At 44.4% G+C, this 22392-nt stretch overlaps 1 long non-coding RNA gene across 1 annotated transcript; it reads right to left on the reverse strand.

The window, feature by feature from the left end:
- Positions 1-10550: 10550 nt before the first annotated feature.
- LOC123381345 lies at positions 10551-20972 on the reverse strand. The gene is made up of 3 exons (XR_006588236.1): positions 20533-20972; positions 17641-17894; positions 10551-11371 (listed from the first exon to the last, which is right to left on the reverse strand). It is a non-coding gene; the product is annotated as an uncharacterized LOC123381345 (long non-coding RNA).
- Between the last annotated feature and the right edge of the window lie 1420 nt (positions 20973-22392).

A 22392-nucleotide genomic window follows, 5' to 3' on the forward strand; every position in this document is an offset into this window, starting at 1 on the left:
GTCAGGGCTGACCTATCGTCCACAATCCCACGGCCCGGGCAAATGAAAAGCAAGCACTTCTAGGCTCTTGGCAAATATTGATAAACTCAGTGTTCGGGCCGCACCCACAGAGGGATTTACGGCCATCAACAGGAATCGGGGTACATGACTTTCGACAATGAGAGAAAATGAATCGATCCACTGATGTCATCAGGTTGAAAAACCGGGTTCTCTCCAGCATGCTTACAAAATATCCTTTCTCTTGATTATGATAATTCAGTAGGAAAATGGTATTAATGATCTGCTTCTTCCTTTTTTTTTTTTTTTTTTTTTTTTTTTTTAAGTTAAAAGTAATCTCCACACCCAGGGAACCTGGGTGGCTCAGTCGGTTAAGCATCTGACTCTTTTTTTTTTTTTTAATTTTTTTTTCAACGTTTTTTATTTATTTTTGGGACAGAGAGAGACAGAGCATGAACGGGGGAGGGGCAGAGAGAGAGGGAGACACAGAATTGGAAACAGGCTCCAGGCTCTGAGCCATCAGCCCAGAGCCTGACGCGGGGCTCGAACCCACGGACCGTGAGATCGTGACCTGGCTGAAGTCGGACGCTTAACCGACTGCGCCACCCAGGCGCCCCTGCATCTGACTCTTGATTTCAGCTCAGGTCATGATCTCCCCGTTTGTGAGTTTGAGCCCCACATCAGGCTCTTTGCTGTCAGCACAGAGCCTGCTTCAGATACTCTCTCTCCCTCTCTCTCCGCCTCCCCCACTCGCAGGCACTCTCTGTCTCTCAAAAATAAATTAAAACATTAAAAAGAGAAGAGTCTTAAAAATATATATAACCTCTACATCTAACATGAGGCTCGAACTCACAACCCTGAGATCAAGAGTCTCATGGTGTGCTGACTGAGCCAGCCAGGCACCCCTGCTTTTGGTTTTCATAAATATGCAACATGAGACAGAGACAGACTCACAATCAGAGACACTACTTTCTTCATCATCATCATTTAACGTCTACCAAGTATCATAGCTAAGATTTGCTCTCTGCTACCTGTCAGACACTGAGCTAAGTGTTTTATACAGGAGATCTCACCTTATCCTCTCAATAACTTCATAGGGGAGGGGCTATTTCCATTTCACAGATAAGAGAAATGAGGCCCAGAGAGTTTGAGTAATTAGTTTTCCTGAGGCCAAAAACTGATGAAAAAGGGAGGGACCAGGGGATCAAAGGCAAGCAGTCTGACTCCAGAGACTTTGCCTTTAAAGTTCTGAAAAAATGCAAAGTGAGAGATGAGCGACCTCAATGAAAAAGGTAGGCGAATACTTTGATCCATTTGGGCTCAACGTTCTCCGCACTTTCCAGACTGCCCAACAATTTAGGCCCCCAGGCACCTCCGAAGCTAACTGGTGATGGACCCCTTTCGTCTTTCTTTGTAAGAGTGAAAAAACAGGAGACAACCGTGTCCACTAGTAACAGAATGGATACATAGTGACACAGGCTCCCAATGGAACACTATATAGCAGTGAAAAAAGGAACCAAAGCTAATTGTGTCAATAGGACCAAATCTTGAGCATGATATCTAGAGCAAAAAGCAAGTTGTCAAAAGATATATTCCATATGATAACATTTATGTAAATGTTTAAAACATGCTAAACAATATAACATGGCTTTCGGAAGCATCACTATATAATAAAAGTTGCAGCTGAGAAGGAAGCACAGTAACTACAGGATAGAGATCGCTTTGCGGAGGGAGGGAGATGGCATGGAAGGGAGGCCTCAACTATATCTGTAATGCTTTACTTCATTTTCTTTTTTAAAGTAGACTTTATGCCCAATGCGGGACTTGAACTCATGACCCTGAGACCAAGACCTGAGCTGAGATCAATAGCCAGACACCTAACAGACTGGTGCCACCCAGTTGCCCTGCTTTTACTTCATTTTAAAAGAAAGATCCGCAGGGGCGCCTGGGTGACTGAGTCAGTTAAGCATCCAACTTCGGCTCAGGTCATGATCTCGCAGGTCATGAGATTGAGCCCTGGGTCAAGCTCTGTGCTGACAGCATGGAGCCTGCTTAGGATTCTCTGTCTCCCCCTCTCTCTCTGCCCCTCCCCCACTTGTATGCACTCTTCTCTCTCTCTCTCCTTCTCTCTCTCATAAAGATCTGAGGCGCCTGGGTGGTTCTGTTTGTTAAGCATCTAACTCTTGATCTCAGCTCAGGTCATGATCTTGAGGTTCTTGGTTGGACCCCTGCATTGGGCTCTGTGCTGATGGAGCAGAGCCTGCTTGGGATTCTGTCTCTCCTTCTCTCTGTCCCTCCCCTGCTTGTGCTCTCTCTCTCTCAGAATAAATAAATAAACTAAAAAAAAAAAAAAAAAAAAAAAAAAAGGATCTGCAAATGTCCCTCAGTGAGTAAATGGTTAAACAAAGTGTGGTACATCCATGCCGTGGAATGTTACTTAGCAATAAAAAGAACAGACTATTGGTGCATCAATTTGGACGGCTCTCAAGGACATTATACTGAGGAGGAAAAAAAAGGGCCAATCTTAAAAAGTTGCATACTGTACAACTCATTTCTGCGACCTTCTTGAAATGATAATATTATAAAGAAGAATGTAGATCAGTGGTTGCAAGGAGTTAGGGAAGAGGGGACAGGCATGGTATATAGCATGAGGATGTTTGTTTCGGGTGAGAACCATTTTTTTTTTTTTAAATTTACCTATTTTGAGAGACAGAGAGCATGGGGGAAGGAGAGAGAATCCCAAGCAATCCTGATGCGGGGCTAGATCTCACAAATGGTGAGATCACGACCTGAGCCAAAATCAAGAGTAGGATGCTTAAGTGACTAAGCCACCCAGGTGCCCCGAGTGAGGACCATTTGTATCTTGAATGTGATGGTGGAGATACAGAGTCTATGTATATAATGAAATGTCGTAGAATTACGACAAAGACGTAAAAGAAGAAGCGGAGGGAAAGGGAGGAAGGAAGGGAAAGGAAAGGAGGAAGAGAAAGAAAGAATATGTGGAAAAATTGGTGAAATCCGAATGATGTCTGTAGACTAGTTAATTCTACCGGGCAAATATCAATTTTCTGATGTTGATAATCTAGTACAGTTATGGAAGGTGCCATCGTTGAGGGAAGCTGAGTGATGGGAGGGTGGGACCTCATTGTACTATTTTTGTAAATTTGTGGGTCTATAATTCAAAAAAAATGTTAAAAAATAAAAAGGTTCTGAAGTAACTATAACCAACTGTTAACATTTGTTAAATCTCAGCAGTAGGAATCTGAGTGTTTTATGAATTTTTATTCTTTATGAGCATTTAGGGTGTATGTACACCCCCCACACACACACACACATGCGTGTTCATGGGTTACCTGGAAGGACTTTGGGGCTGACATTACCACCCATTCTGTTGATGAGGCCTCATTTGTCTGATTCAGCTTAACCTCCACCTTCTTTTTCCTTCCCGCCACCCAAATGCCAATAGATGCCCTTTATATATTTTTTTAACTTTATTTTTTATTTTTTAAAATTTTACATCCAAATTAGTTAGTATATAGTGAAGCAATGATTTCAGTAGGTTCCTTAATGCCCCTTACCCATTTAGCCCATCCCCCCTCCCACAACCCCTCCAGCCACCCTCAGTTTGTTTTCCATATTTATGAGTCTCTTTTGTTTTGTCCCCCTCCCTGTTTTTATATTATTTTTGTTTCCCTTCCCTTATGTTCATCTGTTTTGTCTCTTAAAGTCCTCATATGAGTGAAGTCATATGATTTTTGTCTTTCTCTGACTGACTCATTTCACTTAGCATAATACCCTCCAGTTCCATCCACATAGTTGCAAATGGCAAGATTTCATTCTTTTGATTGCTGAGTAATACTCCATTGTATATATATACCACGTTTTCTTTATCCATTCATCTATAGATGGATTTGGGCTCTTTCCTTACTTTGACTATTGTTGATAGTGATGCTATGAACATGGGGGTGCGTGTGCCCCTTCGAAACAGCACACCTGTATCCCTTGGATAAATGCCTAGTAGTGCAATTGCTGGGTCGTAGGGTAGTTCTATTTTTAGTTTTTTAAGGAACCTCCATACTGTTTTCCAGAGTGACTGCACCAGCTTGCATTCCCGCCAACAATGCAAAAGAGATCCTCTCTCTCCGCATCCTCGCCAACATCTGTTGTTGCCTGAGTTGTCAATGTGAGCCATTCTGACAGGTGTAAGGTGGTATCTCATTGTGGTTTTGATTTGTCTTTCCCTGATGATGAGTGATGTTGGGCATTTTTTCATGTGTCAGTTGGCCATCTGGATGTCTTCTCTGGAGAAGTGTCTATTCATGTCTTTTGCCCATTTCTTCACTGGATTATTTGTTTTTTGGCTGTTGAGTTTGATAAGTTCTTTGTAGATTTTGGATACTAACCCTTTATCTGATATGTCATTTGCAAGTATCTTCTCCCATTCTGTTGCTTGCCTTTTAGTTTTGCTGATTGTTTCCTTCGCTGTGCAGAAGCTTTTTATTTTGATGAGGTCCCAGTAGTTCATTTTTGCTTTTGTTTCCCTTGCCTCCAGAGACGTGTTGAGTAGGAAACAGATAAAAGGTAACTACAATTAAGCATGTTTATAAAAAACTAAGATTAAAAACTCTTACAAAATGACCATGGAAAACTTCATGCTGAGTCAAAGAGGCCAGACACAAAAGGCCACACATTGTATGATCCCACTGATATGGAATTGTCCAGAACAGGTAAATCCAGAGAGACAGAAGGTCAATTAGTAGCTGCCAGGGGCTGGGGAGGGAGAATAGGGAGCGACTGCTAATGGGTATGGGGTCTCCTTTTGGGGTGATAAATATAGAAGTGGTGGTTGTACAATATTGTGAATGTATGAGGCGCCTGGGTGGCTCAGTCAGTTAAGCATCTGACTTTTGATTTTGGCCCAGGTCATGATCTCACAGTTCGTGGGTTCAAGACCCTCATCGGGTTCTCCACTGTCATTGAAGAACCTGCTTCGGATCCTCTCTCTCTGTCCCTCCCCCACTTACTCTCTCTCTCAAAAATAAAGAAGCATTGAAAAAAAAATAATAACAGTGTTATTATTGCCACTAAATTGTTCACTTTAAAATGGTTCGTTTTATGTTATGTGAATTTCACCTGATTAAAACAAACAAAAACCACTTGTGAGCAGAATCTGTAGAGTAACTGACCCTGTCTCCAGCTCGTCCTCCCTCCCATCCCACACTCTTCCTCTGTCCCCAGTCCTGTCCTGCATCAGGCAAGTTCTCTCTTTCCCAGGGCTGGTGAAGGTAGAGTTCAGGTGGGATTTTAACTATCGGCCAGTGTCTCCTGTGGTTGCTGGTAACCCCTCGATTAATTGGGTAATTCTCATGTAAACGTTTTCCTTACTCCTTGGAGTCAGACATGGAGCCAGAGTGTCTGTTTGACTGAATTCCTGTGTTGAAGTCCTAACCCCCAGGACTTTAGACTGGAACTGTATTTGGAGAGAGGTTCTTCAAAGAGGTAATTAAGTTAAAATGAGGTCATTAGGATGGCCCGAATCCAACAGGGCTCTTGTCCTTATAAGGAGAGGAGGTTAGGGGGCACAAGGAAGGGTCAGCTGGTTAATGGTCTGACTCTTGATTTCAGCTCAAGTAATGATCTCACAGTTCGTGAGATCGAACCCCACGTCAGGCTCTGTGCTGACAGCACAGAGCCTGCTTGGGATTCTCTCTCTCCCCCCTCTCTCTCTCAAACATAAATAAACTTTTTAAAAAAAAAGAAGAGGAGGAGGTTAGGACACAGACACACACAGAGGGAAGTCTATGTGAAGACACAGGGAGAAGATGGCTGTTGTCAAACCAAGAAGAGAGGCCCCAGAAGAAATGACCCCACGGACTCGGTGACCTTAGACTTCTGGCCTCCAGAACTGTGAGAAATAAATTCCTGCTGTTTAAGCCCCCAGTCTGTGGACCTTTGTCATGGTGGCCCTAGCCAATTGACAGGGTCTGATCATTCTTCTTATGTGCCTCCGTCAGCCACTGGTTCCCGGGCTCAGCTGGAATGCCCTATCTGTTTATTTGAAACCACTTATCACCTATAAATGTGAAGAGAATTTGACACAAGGCCTGCTGTGCTACACAGCAGAGAAATTCAACTTCAGAAAAAGCAGAATAACACTAAGGACAGGTGGACTTTTCATAGGCAAACATTGCCCAACTGCTTCTTCTCTCTCTTCATCTACCTTTTGTGCAACGATGGAAACCCATCTCAGAATGTATTAAAGTGCATATTTTTAAAAAATGGAATGAGGGATAAAAATTACTTAGCTCTCTAGAGTTCCTGTAGAGGCTGACATTTCACTCATGATTTTATTTTATTATTATTTTTTTTTTAGGTTTATTTACTTCTGAGAGAGAACGAGAGGGGAAGGGGCAGAGAGAGAGAGGGGGACAGAGGGCCCAAAGTGGGCTCTGCACTGACAGCAGAGAGCCTGATACAGGATTCGAACCCACAAACTGTGTCACTCATGATTTTAAAAAAATGTATCTTGGGGGCGCCTGGCTGCTCAGTCGGTAAAGTATGTGACTCTTGATCATGCATGGGGTCGTGAGTTCAAACTCCACAGTGGGAGTAGAGCTTATATTAAAAGAAAAAAATATAGGGGCCACCTAGCTGGCCCAGTCAGTAAATCACACAACTCTTGATCTCTGGGTTGTAAGTTTGAATCCTACATTGGATGTAGAGATCGCTGAAAAACAAAATCTCTCCTGTATGTAAACTAACTGGAATTTAAATAAAAATTTGAAAACACTTAAAAAAATAAAATCTTAAAGAAACCCATATATATCTGTATATCTATATCTATATCTATATCTATATCTATATCTATATCTATATCTATTTAAACATGTTTTATGTATTTATTTTGAGAGAGAGAGAGAGCACGCATAACCAGGGGAGGGACGAAGAGAGAGAGAGAATCCCAGGCAGGCTCCGAGCTGTCACTGCAGAGCCCCACACGAAGGCTGAACTCACAAACTGTGAGATCATGACCTGAGCTGAGTTGGTTAAGCATCCTACTCAGGTCGTGATTTTGGCTCAGGTCATGATCCCAGGGCTCTCAGAAGACAGCCCTGAGTCAGGCTCTGTGCTGACAGCATGGAACCTGCTTGGGATTCTCAATCTCTCCCTCTCTCTCTGCCCCTCCCCTGCTTGTGCACGCACGCGCGCTCTCTCTCTCTCTCAAAATAAATAAATAAACTTAAAAAAAAAAAAAAGCAAAACAGGGGCTCCTGGGCGGCTCGATCAGCTAAGCATCTGACTCTTGATTTTAGCTCAAGCCATGATCTCACAGTTGTGAGATCGAGCCCTGCATCTGGCTCTGCGTTGACAGCGTGGAGACTGCCTTGGGATCCTCTCTCCTCCTCTCTCTCTGCCCCTCCCTGACTTTCTCCCTCTCTCTCTCAAAATAAATAAATAAACATGAAAAAAAAAACCTACTAAAATTATTATAGTCAACCCAGGAAAAAAATCTTCCTCAATATTCTTATCTACTATTATTATTTCTAATAAAGAATATTCACAGAAAGCTCCTAATAGTAATTTTTTTCTAAAACAAAAATTGCAATGTATCTCTTGTCCTACTTCAGAAGCTTCAGTTATCAACAGAATAAAACTCAGCATGGATGGCATTTCCCTGCCAGGCTACCTGGGACCAGCCTGGTATGGGGGGAAGTGAAAGAGAATGGCCTTTGGAATCAGACGTTCCTGGGACAAAATTTCAGCTTTACCACCCACCGCTCAGGTGCCTGGGAAGAAGAGAATGAAAGAGGCCTAGGATCTTTCCAGCTTTTGATGCTCCTGATTTATTTTCTTACTGAGATACAGTTCACATCCTATAAAATTCATCCTGTTTTTTTAAGCCTACTTACTTTGTTGGCTATCTCGTGCCAGATACTTTTTTACATTCAACGCGTGCCTAGAAGGGCTCAGAGGGTCAGGACAGGCAGGGCACACAAATTTCGATTTACATCAATGCCCGTCCTTGTCTTTCCCACTGAGGGTTCAGCCACCGCTTTCCTGCACTTCTCAACAGCCCAGTGGCCCATCCTTTATCACTGATAGAAATAAAGATGGGATCGAGGAGAACCAACCAACCGGCAGAGGAGAGCCTGAGAGAGACAGTCTTGCTGATTCTGGCAGCCATAGGCAAGTCCCCGGCGTGTGGCCAGGTGTCCTTGGTCCGGGCTGGCTTCCAGACATCAGCTGGGCTCCCAGCCACCTGAGCCATTTTTCAAGAAACCAGTATGCCATGCAAACCAGTATGCAATTCCCAAGGGCCCCAGCGTCAAGTTCTCAACCTCATTCCAGCCCAGGACGCCTACCGAATGCATCCTTGCACTTGATCTTAGCCAAAAAAGCCGGGAAATGATAAATCTGCCCTTGTAAAGTGTACAATTCGGTGGGTTTTAGTATATTCACAGTGTTGTGCGGTTATCCCCTCTGATTCCAGAACTTCTTTGTCACCCAGAAAGAAGCCCTGGGCCCATTAGCAGTCCTGTAGAGTTCCTGCAGCCTCTGGCAAACACCAGTCTACCTTCTGTTTTTATGATTATGATATATATTTTTTTAATTTTTTATTAATTTTAATTTATTTAAAATTTTTTTAACATTTATTTTTTTGAAAGACAGAGAGGGACAGATCATGAGTGGTGGAAGGGCAGACAGTAAAAGGGAGACACAGAATCCAAAGCAGGTTCCGGGCTCCGAGCTGTCAGCACAGAGCCCAATTCAGGACTCAAACCCACGAACCATGAGATCATGACCTGAGCCAGAGTTGGATGCTGAGTCACCCAGGCACCTCATGATATATGTATTTTTTGATGTTTTCTTTATTTTTGAGAAGGAGAGCATGAATGGAGAAGGGGTGGGGGGCGGGGCAGAGGATCTAATGCAGGTTCCTCGCTGACAGCAGCAAGCATGATGCAGGGTTTGAACTCGTGAACCATGAGATCATGACCTGAACGGAGGTCAGACGCTCAACCGACTGAGCCACCCAGGCACCCCTGGTGATGACATATTTTTTTAATGTTTATTATTTATTTTTGAGAGAGAGAGAGGGAGAGAGAGAGAGAGAGAGAGAGAGAGAGAGAGAGAGAGAGAGAGAATGAGCAGGGGAGGGGTGGGGGGCAGGGGGACACAATTCGAAACAGGCTCCAGGCTCTGAGCTGTCAGCACAGAACCTGATGCAGGGCTCGAACTCACAAACCACGAGATCATGACCTAAGCCAAAGTCAGACACTTAACTGACAGAGCCACCCAGGTGCTCCCAGTTATGATACATTTTTAAAAATGAAGAAATGCCAGGGAGCCTGGCTGGTTCATTCGGTGGAGCATGTGACTCTCGATCTTGGGGTTGTTTGAGCCCCATGTTGACTGTAGGGTTGCCTTTAAAAAAATGAAGAAATGCCATAACAGGGTTAGAAAAATCGGGTGAGGAGGATTTAGAGGGGAAAATACCTTAATCAAGACTTCCCTTCCCATCCTGGTTTAGGTGCCTGTTCTTCTGGGTTGGGTTCAACAGGTGTAAATGAGGCCTTGGGTTCTGCTGGGGTGTTGGCAGCAAAACCCACGAGGGGCTTTCTCTCCTGTCTATGTGCTGGTCAGGAGACCAGAAAATGGCACTCAGCTTACGTATAAAGATCACAATGATGGTTAAACTATGTCCACAAATGCTTTGACACTCTCCTTTCAAAAGATGGGGCCTAACCTTCCTCTGCTTGAGTGTGGGTCAGACTTAGTGACTTTCTTTTAATAAATAGAATGTGGTCGAAGTGATGCTATGTGACTTCCAAAACCAGGCATTCAAAGGATATAGCTTCTGCCTCTCTCTCTCTCTTTCACTCTCTCTTTCTATCTCTGTCTGGTGCACCATATTGGGAGGAAGTGCAGGCCACATGCAGAAGCCATGTGGGACTGCTCTGGCTGATGCTTCCAACCAGATCCTGAGCTGACAGCCAGCATCCACAGCAGGGCCACCTTTATGTATATGTGACCTGGGCACTTAGCTCAGGGCCTCATGGTAAGAAGGACCCAGGGTTTATTTTAATGCTCTGTCATCAGCACCTTGAAATTCTTTTTTTTTTTTTTTCTTTAAGTAATCTCTATTCCCTACATGGGGCTTAAATTCACAACGCCGAAATTAAGAGTTGGCATATTCTACCGACTTAGCCAGCCAGGTGCCTAAGCACCTTGAAATTCTTAACAGTTTTTTAAACAGCTTATTGAGGGGTGCCTGGGTGGCTCAGTCAGTTGAGCGTCTGACTCTTAATTCTGACTCAGGTCATGATCCCAGGGTTGTAGCATTGAGCCCCGCGTTGGGCTCCATGGAGGGTGGAGCCACCCTGAGATTCTCTCTCAATCTCTCTCTCTCTCTCTCTCCTGCTCACACACTCTCTCTCTCTTAAAAAAAAAAAAAGTGGGGGCCTAAATAAACAAACAAACAAATAAATAAATAAATAAAGTTTATCGAGATGTGATTTATATAATAGAAAATTCATCCATTTAAAGGGTACAGTCTAGGGCTCCTGGGTGGCTCAGTCACCTGAGCATCCGACTCTTGATTTCAGCTCAGGTCAAGAGCTCGCGGTTTCTGGGATGGAGCCCTGCCTCGGACTCTGAGCCGACAGCTAAGAGGCTGCTTGGGACTCTCTCTCTCCCTCTCTCTCTACCCCTTCCCCTGCTCCTGCTCACTCGTGCTCTCTCTCAAAATAAATAAATAAATTTTAAAAAGTGTTTTTTAATTAAATCTTAAAAGAAGTAAAGTAGAATAAAATAAAAACTATGTAAAGGTAAAGTGCACATTCCAATGGTTTTTAGCGTACTCACAGAACCCTGCGACCATCACCACACTCCTGCACAATACTCCATCCCCACCCCAGTCGGTCCTTAATGACTTTTCACTGTGCACTGGGGCCTGCACATTATGTGCACCATTCCGACGGCCAGACGCGTGTGAGAAGGAGCCTTCAGATGACTGCAGCCCCGGCCTTTGGGTCCTTCCATCCAGACAAGCTATTCCGCATCTGAATCCCTGGCTCATGGAAACTGTCAGAGTTTCCAAACAATAAATAAGTGTTTTTGTTTTGGGGGTAATTTGTCACATAGCAAGAGATACGTACAGCAGGCAGAAAACAGCGGGTTCTGGGAAGAGCCTGCATGGCTGTGGATTCTCCCGGAGGAAGGTTCCTTTGGCTTCCGATGGGCATCCTGAGTCTTGCTGGCGTCCCAGAAATGAAGGCGAGTGAGCTAATCTCTCTCCGGACACGTTAGAATGGTACCAATATTTGCTTGCAGAGCAGACAGCCTCGTTGCCATTTTCCTCTCTCCAGGCTACCTAGAGGAGGGTCCAAAACCCAAGGGGCCTCAACTAGTGGGTATATCATGTCCTGCGTACCCTTACTTTGTGTCCAGTTTTTCCATAAGCTTCACTGTCTAGATGTTTCCATGCAAACAAACTCTTTTAATGAAACTAGAAAGTGATCTGGTGGTCTGTGAGTTCAAGAAATCGTTATCTTTGGGCACCTGGGTGGCTCAGTGGGTTGAGTGTCTGACTTTGGCTCAGGTCGAGATCTCACGCTCTGTGAGTTCAAGCCCCACATCGGGCTCTCTGCTGTCAGTGCAGAGCCCACTTCAGGTCCTCTGTTCCCCTCTCTCTGCCCCTCCCCTGCTTGCTCTCTCTCCTTCTCAAAAATAAACAAACATTAAAAAAAAAAAAGAAATCATTATCTTTAAGGAACGATCTCTCATGAAGCTGCTCATGTATAATACATGTATAAATATATCTGTATCATACATTAGTTTTTGAAAATTCAAATCACCTACTATTTGGACTACATTCATACAGTTTATGAGATATTTTAACATCCATAATCTTACAGATTATTTTATTTTTTTAATGTTATTTATTTATTCTAAGAGAGAGAGAGAGCAGGGGAGGGGCAAATAGAGAGTTAGAGAATCCCAGTCTCCGAGCTTTTATCACAGAGCCCGATGCAGGGCTCGAACTCACAAACCCTGAGATCACAATCTGAGCTGAAATTAAGAGTCAGATCCTTAACCGACTGAGCCACCCAGCCACCCCTGAAATACATGATTTTTGCAATTAAGAAACTCGTGTTATGATTTAAAAGTGAGCAGGGTCTCTCCCCGGATCCAAGTTAGGAGTCCGGGAGATCAAAAGCAAGAAACGTCTCAAAGCCCAGGGCGAAATGATGCAGAAATGGAAATCTGTGGGGAAAGCTAGAAAGGTGGAGGAGAGCTCCTGGAGAATAAACACTCACATAGGAGGAATTCCAAAATGAGAGGATGCACCAGATAATGAAACAAATAATAGAAGCAGAGTTCCCTGAAAGTAATAAACACCGAAGATTGCAGCTCCAAGGGCTGGCTAAATTCTAGGCAGGCCCCACGAGAGAAGATTCTATGTTAGCAGATTCTGTAACAATCTTAACAAGTGTCAGGTGGAAAGCAGAAAACACCCACAAAGAAATGGAATATCCGAAGTCCATCTGGCTGTTCATGGACCGTGGTAAACGACAGTGGATTAGTATTATAGGCAGGACAGCTGACATCGCAACCCAAGAGTCTCTCCAGCTGCCCAAATATCTGCATCTACCGAGGCAAAAGAAGACAGTCAAGGATACCCAAGAATTCAGAGAATATAATCGCCAGTGCTCCGTCTGGGGAAACCAGCTGAGGAAAGCCTAGACAAACCCCGAGGAAACTTGCAAAGAAAACTGAAGGGGGAGAAATAAGAAAGAGAGAGAAAACAGCATTAAGAAGGTAGGCCTGTGACATTTTACATCTAAATGGCACAGCACAGACTGGGACTTGTAGAATAGGGAAGGACTCTTGGAACCAGACATCCCCTAAGGGACTTGTAACAAATACTAGATGCTCTCAGCCAGACCTCAGAGAGCCGGGTGGGGAATAAAATTTTCATGGGTCTCAGCAGGGAACAAGGGGGAGGAAAGATGAAGAAATGAAAGTGTTCTAAAGGTCTCATCCTCCTGGGTGAGGGAGAAGGGGAGGAAATAGATCAAGGAAATGGTTAGTTATGTGCCTCTGACTATCAGAGCAGGGAAATTCGTCACGAGAGAAAGAGGGAGATCTTAACCCAGCCTGGGAACACAGAAGCGAGGAAAGAAAAGATGGATGTATTTGACTCTGCAAACATTAAAATGTTTCGTATGACAAAGGATACCATAAATACAGCCAGTTCAAGAAATGGAGCTGGAAAAATATTTGTAATATAAATAACTGTCACCAAACTGGTGCTGACTTATTTTGTGCCTGGCACCATTCTGTTGACTCTACGTGCGTGGACTCATCTGTGTCTAGAACAATGCTATGAGGCAGGGATGATGAGGATAATGATGGTCACTACTGTATCGATGAGTAAACTGAGGCAAAACAAGGTTGAACAACTTGCCGAGGTCACATGGCCAGTTCACATGTGACCCTTGGCAGCCCTCCCCGAGAACAATGGCCAAATGGATGCTATATAAAGAGCTTTACAAACTGACTTGAATATGACAAGCAACCATTACAGAAACAGACTTAGATTATAAATAGACTTTACAGAAGAGCAAAACCAAATGGCCAAGGAACGTATAAAAACACCCTCAACTTCACCAGTGGTCAGAAAAATAAAAATTCAAGAGGCCACAAGACATCGGAATGACGCAGAGCGAGAAGCGTGATCTTGTCAAACGCTGGCAGGAGTGTGGAGGAAAGGGCACTGTCCTACATGGGAAGCTTACGGCCATTTGGGAAAGCTCTCTGGCAACATCTGTTAAAATGAAAACTAAACATACCCTTTCACCCATTAATTCCACTCCTGGGAATCTGGCCCAAAGAAATAAAACCACTAATACTTAAGGACAAGGATGTTTATTGGAGCATTATTTTTTGTGGCAGAAAACCTGTCACCAAGTGAGTCCCCATTAAAAGGAAAAGGGGGGGGGGCGCCTGGGAGGCTCAGTCAGTTGAGTGACCGACTTCGGCTCAGGTCATGATCTTAAGGTTTGTGAGTTCGAGCCCTACATTGGGCTCTGTGCTGACAGCTCAGAGCCTGGAGCCTGTTTCAGATTCTGTGTCTCCCTCTCTCTCTGCCCCTCTCCCATTCACACTCTGTCTCTCAAAAATGAATAATAGTTAAAAAAAAAAAATTCAAAAGGAAAAGGGGATCAGGGTGCCTGAGTGGCTCAGTCGGTTAAGCGTCTGACTTCGGCTCAGGTCACAATCTCATGGTTTGTGAGTTCAGTCCCTGTGTCAGGCTCTGTGCTGACGGCGAGGAGCCTGGAGCCTGTTTCAGATTCTGTGTCTCCCTCTCTCTCTCTCTCTCTCTCTCTCTCTCTCTCTCTCTCTCTCTCTTCCCACCCCTGTTCATGATCTCTCTCTGTTTCAAAAATACATAAACATTAAAAATTTTTTTTCTTTTAAAGGAAAAGGGGATCTATTGCAAAAATTACTCTACTTTGATTCTATACAGACTTTAATAAAATCAATCAGGGTCTTCCACGTGGCACCCCGCTGGCCCAAAGGACTGGCAGATGTGTTCTCCGTGGGCCAGCAGTGTTTTCATAAATTCCTGCAGGCTTCTGAGTCTGTGACCCCCTGCAAATATTTCCATTAGACACAGAGCCTGCCCTGCGTGAGGCCACGGTACATAAACAAATACACGGTGTACGTGTGGTATTAGCATTTCATGGTGGGGGAGTGCTGGCAAGGATGTGGAGAGACTGGAGCTCTCCTGTGTTGCTAGCGGGATGAACGATGGTGCAGCCGCTGTGGAAAACGGTTTGGGAATTCCTCAACGGGCTCAACATAGAGGAACCATACGACCCAGCAGTGCCACTTCTATGAACACATCCAAAAGAATTGAAAACAGGTTTTCAAACAAAAACTTGAACACAATATCCACACCACTACTATTCACAAGAGCCAAAAGGTGAAAACAACTCCAATTCCCATCAAACGATGAATGGGTAAACAGATGTCCGAGATCCATCCACACAACGGGATATAATTCAGCCATAAAAAGGAGTGAGGCACTGACCCCTGCCACAATGTGGATGCACCTGGAAAACACAATGCTGGATGAAAGAGCCCAGACACAAAAGGATACATTTCGTATGGTTCCATTTATAGGAAATGTTTGGAACAGGCAAAGCCATATAGACAGAAAGCCGATTAGGGGTTGCTAGAGGCTTGGGGAGGGCACGAGGGGAGTGACTGTTCAGTGGGTAGAGAGTTTCTGTGGGGATGACGAAAACGTTCTGGAACTGGAGAGGGTGCAATGCTGCACACCATGGCGAATGTGCTTGATACCACTTAAAAATGGCTAACGTGGTGGATTTTATGTTACGTGTATTTTATTACAATAAGAAAAATTCATGGAGGGGACAATTAGGAAAGAAAATGCCTAAAAGGCAACTTGGGAAGGAGGGATAATGGGAAAAAAGGGTTGAGACATACCAGAATAAAGACTAATCTGCATCTTGACTTTTTTTTAAGTTTATTTATTTTGGGAGAGAGAGAGAGAGAGAGAGCAGGGCAGAGGCAGAGAGACAGGAGAGAGAGAGAAAGAGAGAGAGAGAGAGAGAGAGAGAGAGAGAATCCCAAGCACGCTCCACACTGCCAGCATGTAGCCTGAGGTGGGGCTTGAACTTCTGAACCGTGGGATCATGACCTGAGCTGAGATCAAGAGTCAGAAGCTTAACTGACTGAGCCACGCAGGTGCCCCTGCATCTCAGCGTGTTGCAAATTGTCACCCTTAAAGCAAATACCTAAGTTATTTTTGTTTTATTTTGGTTTTTAATTTTTATTATTTTTACAGTTTTTAATGTTTATTTTTGAGAGAGAGAGAGAGAGAGAGTGCGCGCACACAGTGGGGAAGGGGCAGAGAGAGAGGGAGACACAAAATCCGAAGCAGGCTCCAGGCTCTGAGCTGTCAGCATAGAGCCCGATGCGGGGCTCGAACTCACGAACCATGAGGTCATGACTTGAGCCAAAGTCCGATGCTCAACCGACTGAGCCACCCAGGTGCCCCTTATTTTATTTTATTTTTATAAATTATTTTTATTTAATTTTGTTTTCTTTAAAGAAAGGCAGACTACCACATACATGCAGTGCCTCATTTGGATGTGTCTGGAGTCTTGGAAACGACTACCCTAAGCTTCCTGCAGAAGGACGATGAGACATTCTAGCACTGGAGAGCAGCTACTCCCGTAGTCTTGACCCAAGAATGGTCCTTCTCTCGCAGGGAAGGTAGTCCTCTTGAACTGAGGACACAGCCTAGGGAGGGACGCACACTGAGCAGTAAGGGAGGAAGGGGACACCGGCCTAGCCAGCCAGATCGGTCAGATCAGCCCTAGTGATGGATGGGGTGACAGGTCAGAGCCAAGTCACCCTCACATCCCTAAATAATCTTTTTAAACAGTGAGGGTTCATGGTGGTTCCTGAAATAGGCCACCACCCCCCCCTTTCTCTTCTAATCCAAGATTTGGGGTGTGTTTTTTCACAGCTCATAAAGCTTTGAGTATAATCACTGTTTCCTGTCCAACTTGTGTCTGACTCTGTGCTTCTTGGGATCTTCTAGGCTGTAAGAAATCAAGTGCACACTCAGGTTACCTAAGGTAACAAAATGTATGTAAGCAATCTGAGCAAAGTGAGAACGCTCTGGAAGCTGTCAAGCCTCACGGAGAACTAGAACATACTGTCTTCAGTCCAAAATGCCATCTGTTAGAAGGCATATGCTTATTTTATGGACCAGGATCAAAGGGAAATGATGTGCAGTTAAATTACACCATCCTTCTTTCTTATCGCTTCATTTGATACTTTTAGTCTCAGGTGTTAATTTTTTATTTCCTGTATCATTCTTGTGCATATATAAAAAGTAGGTAAGTTGAAATGAGTTGATTAAGGTATCCTACGATGTCTTTGTGTTTCGAATCTGACTCTTTTCATTACTTTTCAACACACTCACATCGCGATCTGTGTTTTTCACCCACTGTCATCCTCTGTGCCCTTTTTTTTTAAATTTTTTTAAATGTTTTTTAATTTATTTTTGAAGGAGAGAGAGAGAGACAGAGCATGAGCTGGGGAGGAGCAGAGAGAGAGGGAGACACAGAATTCGAAGCAGGCTCCACGCTCTATGCTGTCAGCATAGAGCCCGATGCAGGGCTCAAACCCACGAACCGCAAGATCACGACCTGAGCCGAAGTCGGACACTCAACCGACTGAGCCACCCATGTACTCTTTTCTTGAAAGACTTAAGAGCCACAATCACTGAATTCTTATGCCAACTCAGTGAGGGAGCCTCCTTTTGACTCCTTCTATGGGAAGGTTGCTAAACATGTCCAATTCTTGCCCTGCCTCTCCAGCCTTTGGGTTCTCAAGAGTGAAATGACTACACCACTCGCTTCTCCAACCATTGACACCCATTCTGTGTCTCTTGGTCTCAACTGGTCACCCAATTGTCGGCAATGTCAATCACTTCAACACCGCTACTTCACTAGAAGCAATAGCTAATCTATTGTTAGACATACTCCAAGATATTAAAATGTGGGGGCAGGAGGAAATACATACATTTTCACTTACTTTGATGACAATGGTATGCCAGGAAAGAGAAGCTCTAGAATGTCACCATTCTCATGAGGCTGCTTCACGTAGTTGTGGCTCTGACTTCTGGTTGCTTTTCTTTCTACCTCATGTCAGCTCTGCCAACTGTCTCCTTCTGGATCTCTTTGCTTCTGCATGACGCCCGTGAAGGTGTCAACATCTTGCTGGTCTTGTGTTCAAACTTCCACAAAGGGAAGACTTGACTGGATTGTTGTCACTGTCCAGCACCATCCCTAATGGGCAGAGGATATGGTTGGGTTTAATAGTCACTATCCAATTGCAGTGGGTTGAATGGTGACCCCCAAAAAGATATGTTCCCAGCCTAACCCCAGGCACTTTATTGATGAGTGTGACCTATTTGGAAAGAGGGTCTTTGCAGATGTAACTAAATTTAGGATACCAACATGAAGTTGTGCTGGATTCTCTGGATGGGTCCTCCATCCAATCACAGGGTCCTTCTAGGAAACACACAGAGAGGAGAGAGAAAGGGTCATGTGAAGACAGAGGCGGAGACTAGAGGGAGTCGGCTGGAAGTCAAGGAACGCTGGAAGCCACCAGAAGCTGGAAGAGGCAAGGGAGGAATTTTCCTTCAAGTCTTTGGAAGGAGTATGACCCGCCAACACCTGGATTTCAGATTTCTGACTTCTAGAACTGTGAGAGAATAAATTGTGTTGTTCTAAGCCACCAAGTGCATAATAATTTTTTACAGTAGCCCTAGGAAAGGAATATGCCAGAATAGAGTCCTTTTTTGAGCAGAACTTACATACCAGCTGCCGGTCAGCCTATGGGTGATCCCTGGGCCATGAGCACCAATACCTGTTTTAGTCAGTTGAAGCCAGAATGTGGCATCACATGGCGTTTGAGCCATAGACTTCTCTTCCAGCATAGCACAGGGAGAGTGATATGAGGGACAGCAATTCAGGTTTTTGGGTTTTTTTTTTTTTGTTTATTTTGTTTGGCTTTTTTTCAATGTTTATTTATTTTGAGGAAGAGAGAGACAGAGTGCTAGTGGAGGAGGGGCAGAGAGACAGGGAGACAGAAGCCGAAGCAGGCTCCAGGCTCCGAGCTGTTAGCACAGAGCTCCACGCGGGGCTCGAACCCACGAAATGTGAGATCATGACCCGAGCCGAAGTCAGATGCTTAACCAACTGAGTCACCCAGGTGCCCAGCAGTTCAGTTTTTAAAAACTTCCCTGCTCTGGCCTTTATAAAACAATAATTTGTCTTCAAACTTAGTTTGATTTTTCTCTTGAACATTAAGTTGAAAACAAATAGATCTCTGTTATGCTCCAGGTAGCATCCTTGGAGTCTTCCCTTGGCCTTGCTGGCATATTGAGGGAGTTCCTTGACATTTCCTTGCTGTAACCACTTTCCCAGAACCTGCACATTAGAGGATCACTTGTAACCTCTCTAACCCGGCTGTTGTCAGAGAGGGTCTGATCAGAATCCTTCCTGTCTTCTACATTTTCAGAGTTCACTGGGCTGCTTCTTCTTCACAGCATTTATCGCAATGTGAATTAAATAATTATCGACACAATTACATGTGGTTTTTTTTGTTTTTTTTTTTAATTGTTTTTAATGTTTATTTATTTATTTATTTATTTTTCAACATTTATTCATTTTTGGGACAGAGAGAGACAGAGCATGAACGGGGGAGGGGCAGAGAGAGAGGGAGACACAGAATCGGAAACAGGCTCCAGGCTCTGAGCCATCGGCCCAGAGCCTGACGCGGGGCTCGAACTCACAGACCGCGAGATCTTGACCTGGCTGAAGTTGGACGCTTAACCGACTGCGCCACCCAGGCGCCCCTAATGTTTATTTATTTTTGAGACAGAGACAGACAGAGCATGAACAGGGGAGGGTCAGAGAGAGAGGGAGACATAGAATCCGAAGCAGGCTCCAGGCTCTGAGCTGTCAGCACAGAGCCTGACGCAGGGCTCGAACTCATGAACCGTGAGATCATGACCTGAGCCGAAGTTGGACGCGCAACTGACTGAGCCACCCAGGCGCCCCGACACAATTATATGTTTAGCTTCAATCTCACCGGCCACCCCGTAAGTTCCATGAGTGGGGAGTTAGGAGTCTCTGGCATACCATTATTTCTGCAGTGCCTTGCACAGCACCTGATACGTAGCAGGTTCACAATAAGTACTTGTGGAGGGACCTCTGGGTGGCTCAGTGGGTTAAGGGTAAAACTCTTGATCTCTGCTCAGGTCATGATCTCATGGTTCATGGGATCAAGCCCTGGGTCAGGCTCTGGGCTGATGGCTCAGAGCCTGGAGCCTGCTTCCGATTCTGTGTCTCCCTCTCTCTCTGCCCCTCCCCTGCTCTCTCTCTCTCAAAATAAATAAATAAATAAATAAATAAATAAATAAACAAACAAACAAACATTAAAAAATAAATATTTGTAGAAAAATGAAAGAATGACTTGCACGTCGCTTGGTGGCAGAGACAAAGGGAAATCTGGATCTACAAACCAAAATCTGGAAGACAAATAAATAAATGAAGCACATTCCCAGGGTCTCTGTAAGAGTGCTGGAGGGAGAACACCCCAGGATCCACCAAGGTGGATTTTATTTTTTAAGGACTTCTACTACCTTTTTTTTTAAGGACTATTTTTTAGGGACTATTTTTTAAGGACTTCTATTTTTTAAGGACTTCTACTTCATATGGCCTTCATCCTCTGGCATGCTATTTGTTGTGACTCTGGTACCCACACACACACTTCTTCATTAAGACACATGTTTATAGAATAGACAATCCCTAAAGGGAAGGTTGGTTGGTAGCTGGAACTGAGCAGCTCACACCCTTGAACAGGTTACACATTGCTCTAATAATATTGAGAGGGCCGGTTGACAGAGAATTTGCCTACCTGCGTCACTGTGTTTGTGCTCACGGTCACTGCCTTCTGCAAATGGCTCTCCTCTGAGTATCTGTGTCCTTCAGAGGTGATGGGGTTCAAACCAGCCACAGGGTGTGAATCTTGTGAGTTTAAGCCAATCATGGTGGGTGGTCTTACTCTCCTTGCCAAGACCTTGCTGTAGGCGCAGGGCTAGGACACAGTTCTGACTAGTACGGTGTGAGGTGCAGTCTTCTAGGGACGCTTTTCAGAAAATTTCCCAGCAATGCCATTGCTAGGTATGTGCCCCTAAAGAATTGAAAACCAGTTACTCAAACAAATGCAAGCACAAGTATGTTCGTGACAACATTATTCCTAAGAGCCAAAAAGCAGAAACAACCCAAACATCCATTGATTGTTGCATCGATAAACTATGTGTGCTGAATCCATACAATAGAATATCATAAAAAGGATGGGGCGCCTGGGTGGCTCAGTCAGTTGAGCGGCCGACTCTCGATTTTAGCTCAGGTCATGATCCCAGGGTCGTGGGACTGAGCCCTGCCTTGGACTGTGTGCTGAACATGGAGCCTGCTTAATTTAAGATTCTCTCTCTTTCCCTCTCTGCCCCTCTCCCTGGCTTGTGCTCTCTCTCTAAAATTAAAAAGTAAATAAGTAAAAAATAAAAATAAGGACTTTTGGAAATTCTTATCTAGGGATGTAATGCTTGGAGCTGCTGAGCCCTTTTGCATTGTAAGGAGACAAACTAAGGAAAAGCCAGCACAGTAAAGGGTGGCCAAGTGGAAAGATGGAAAGAATCTGGGTCCTTGATTATGTCATGGGCAAGTTGGGGGAACTTGGTCCCTAGACTTCGGATTATGCAAGATATAAATGCCCTCTTTGCTTAAAGCCACCCCTAGCTGGGTTTTCTATGACTTGCAGCCAAAGTCAGTATAGACGTCAAGGTTCTGAAAAAACAAGGCCAAGCCATTAATTTTATCCAAATGGGAGCAAGAATCACAAAGCCAACAGTAGCCACCTTCACCCACTTTAGGTGTGTCGCATGGGAGACCGGAGACTACATAATGCATTGCTCCCTGAGGTGAAAGAAACACACCTCTTCAGCTTGTAGGTAAATAGAAAGTGATGACAAGTTTTGGAGAACAGTTAATTCTCAGGGTTAGACTGAGTGTGTGTGTGTGTGTGTGTGTGTGTGTGTGCGCGCGTGTGTGTGTGCACTCCTCAAGATGAACGCAGGTCTCATCCTCCCTGTTTTAGTATTACAAAAACAGGGCGGACTAGCTTCAGGTGCGATCGTGAAATAATTATGGAGTTGTCAGCTCTGAGTCCTACAGGCGAGGTGGAATCTCTAGCCACAGAGTTTGTGTGGCTTCTCTTGGGATTTGAGAGCTCAGCATCCAACACTGAAATGTGACCAAACACAGAAAACTCGGGCTTTCTCCGTCAAATCTATGCGGTGAAGGTGAGCGCATCCCTTTTCAAAGGCAAGTTGACTTTTCTGCATCACTAGGCTGTGATGGGAAAGCACAGAGAGGGAGACAAGTAGTCTTTTCTCCACCTCCTTTCCCCCACTTTCCCATGGTTTTGGAAAGTCCTGGCATTGCTACCTTAGATGCTTCCTGCTGTATTCCACACATAGGAAGATTTCAGAAAAAGGATAATGTAGTTGGGGAGGTTCTTCTAAAGGCATTTAAGGGCTAACATTAGGGATTAATATTTGAAGTGTTGTTGGATTTGATCCGGCTCCTCTCTATTTCTTGGCACCCAGTCCCAAGTCATTGTGTAATGTGTAAACTATGAAAATAAGTGACTTAAGTTGCCGACCATAAAAACCTGTTTCACAGCTGATGGATTAAAGGAAACAGGTCCTTTGCC

This window comes from Felis catus, chromosome D3 (assembly GCF_018350175.1).
Source record: "Felis catus isolate Fca126 chromosome D3, F.catus_Fca126_mat1.0, whole genome shotgun sequence".
Classification (NCBI taxonomy): domain Eukaryota; kingdom Metazoa; phylum Chordata; class Mammalia; order Carnivora; family Felidae; genus Felis; species Felis catus.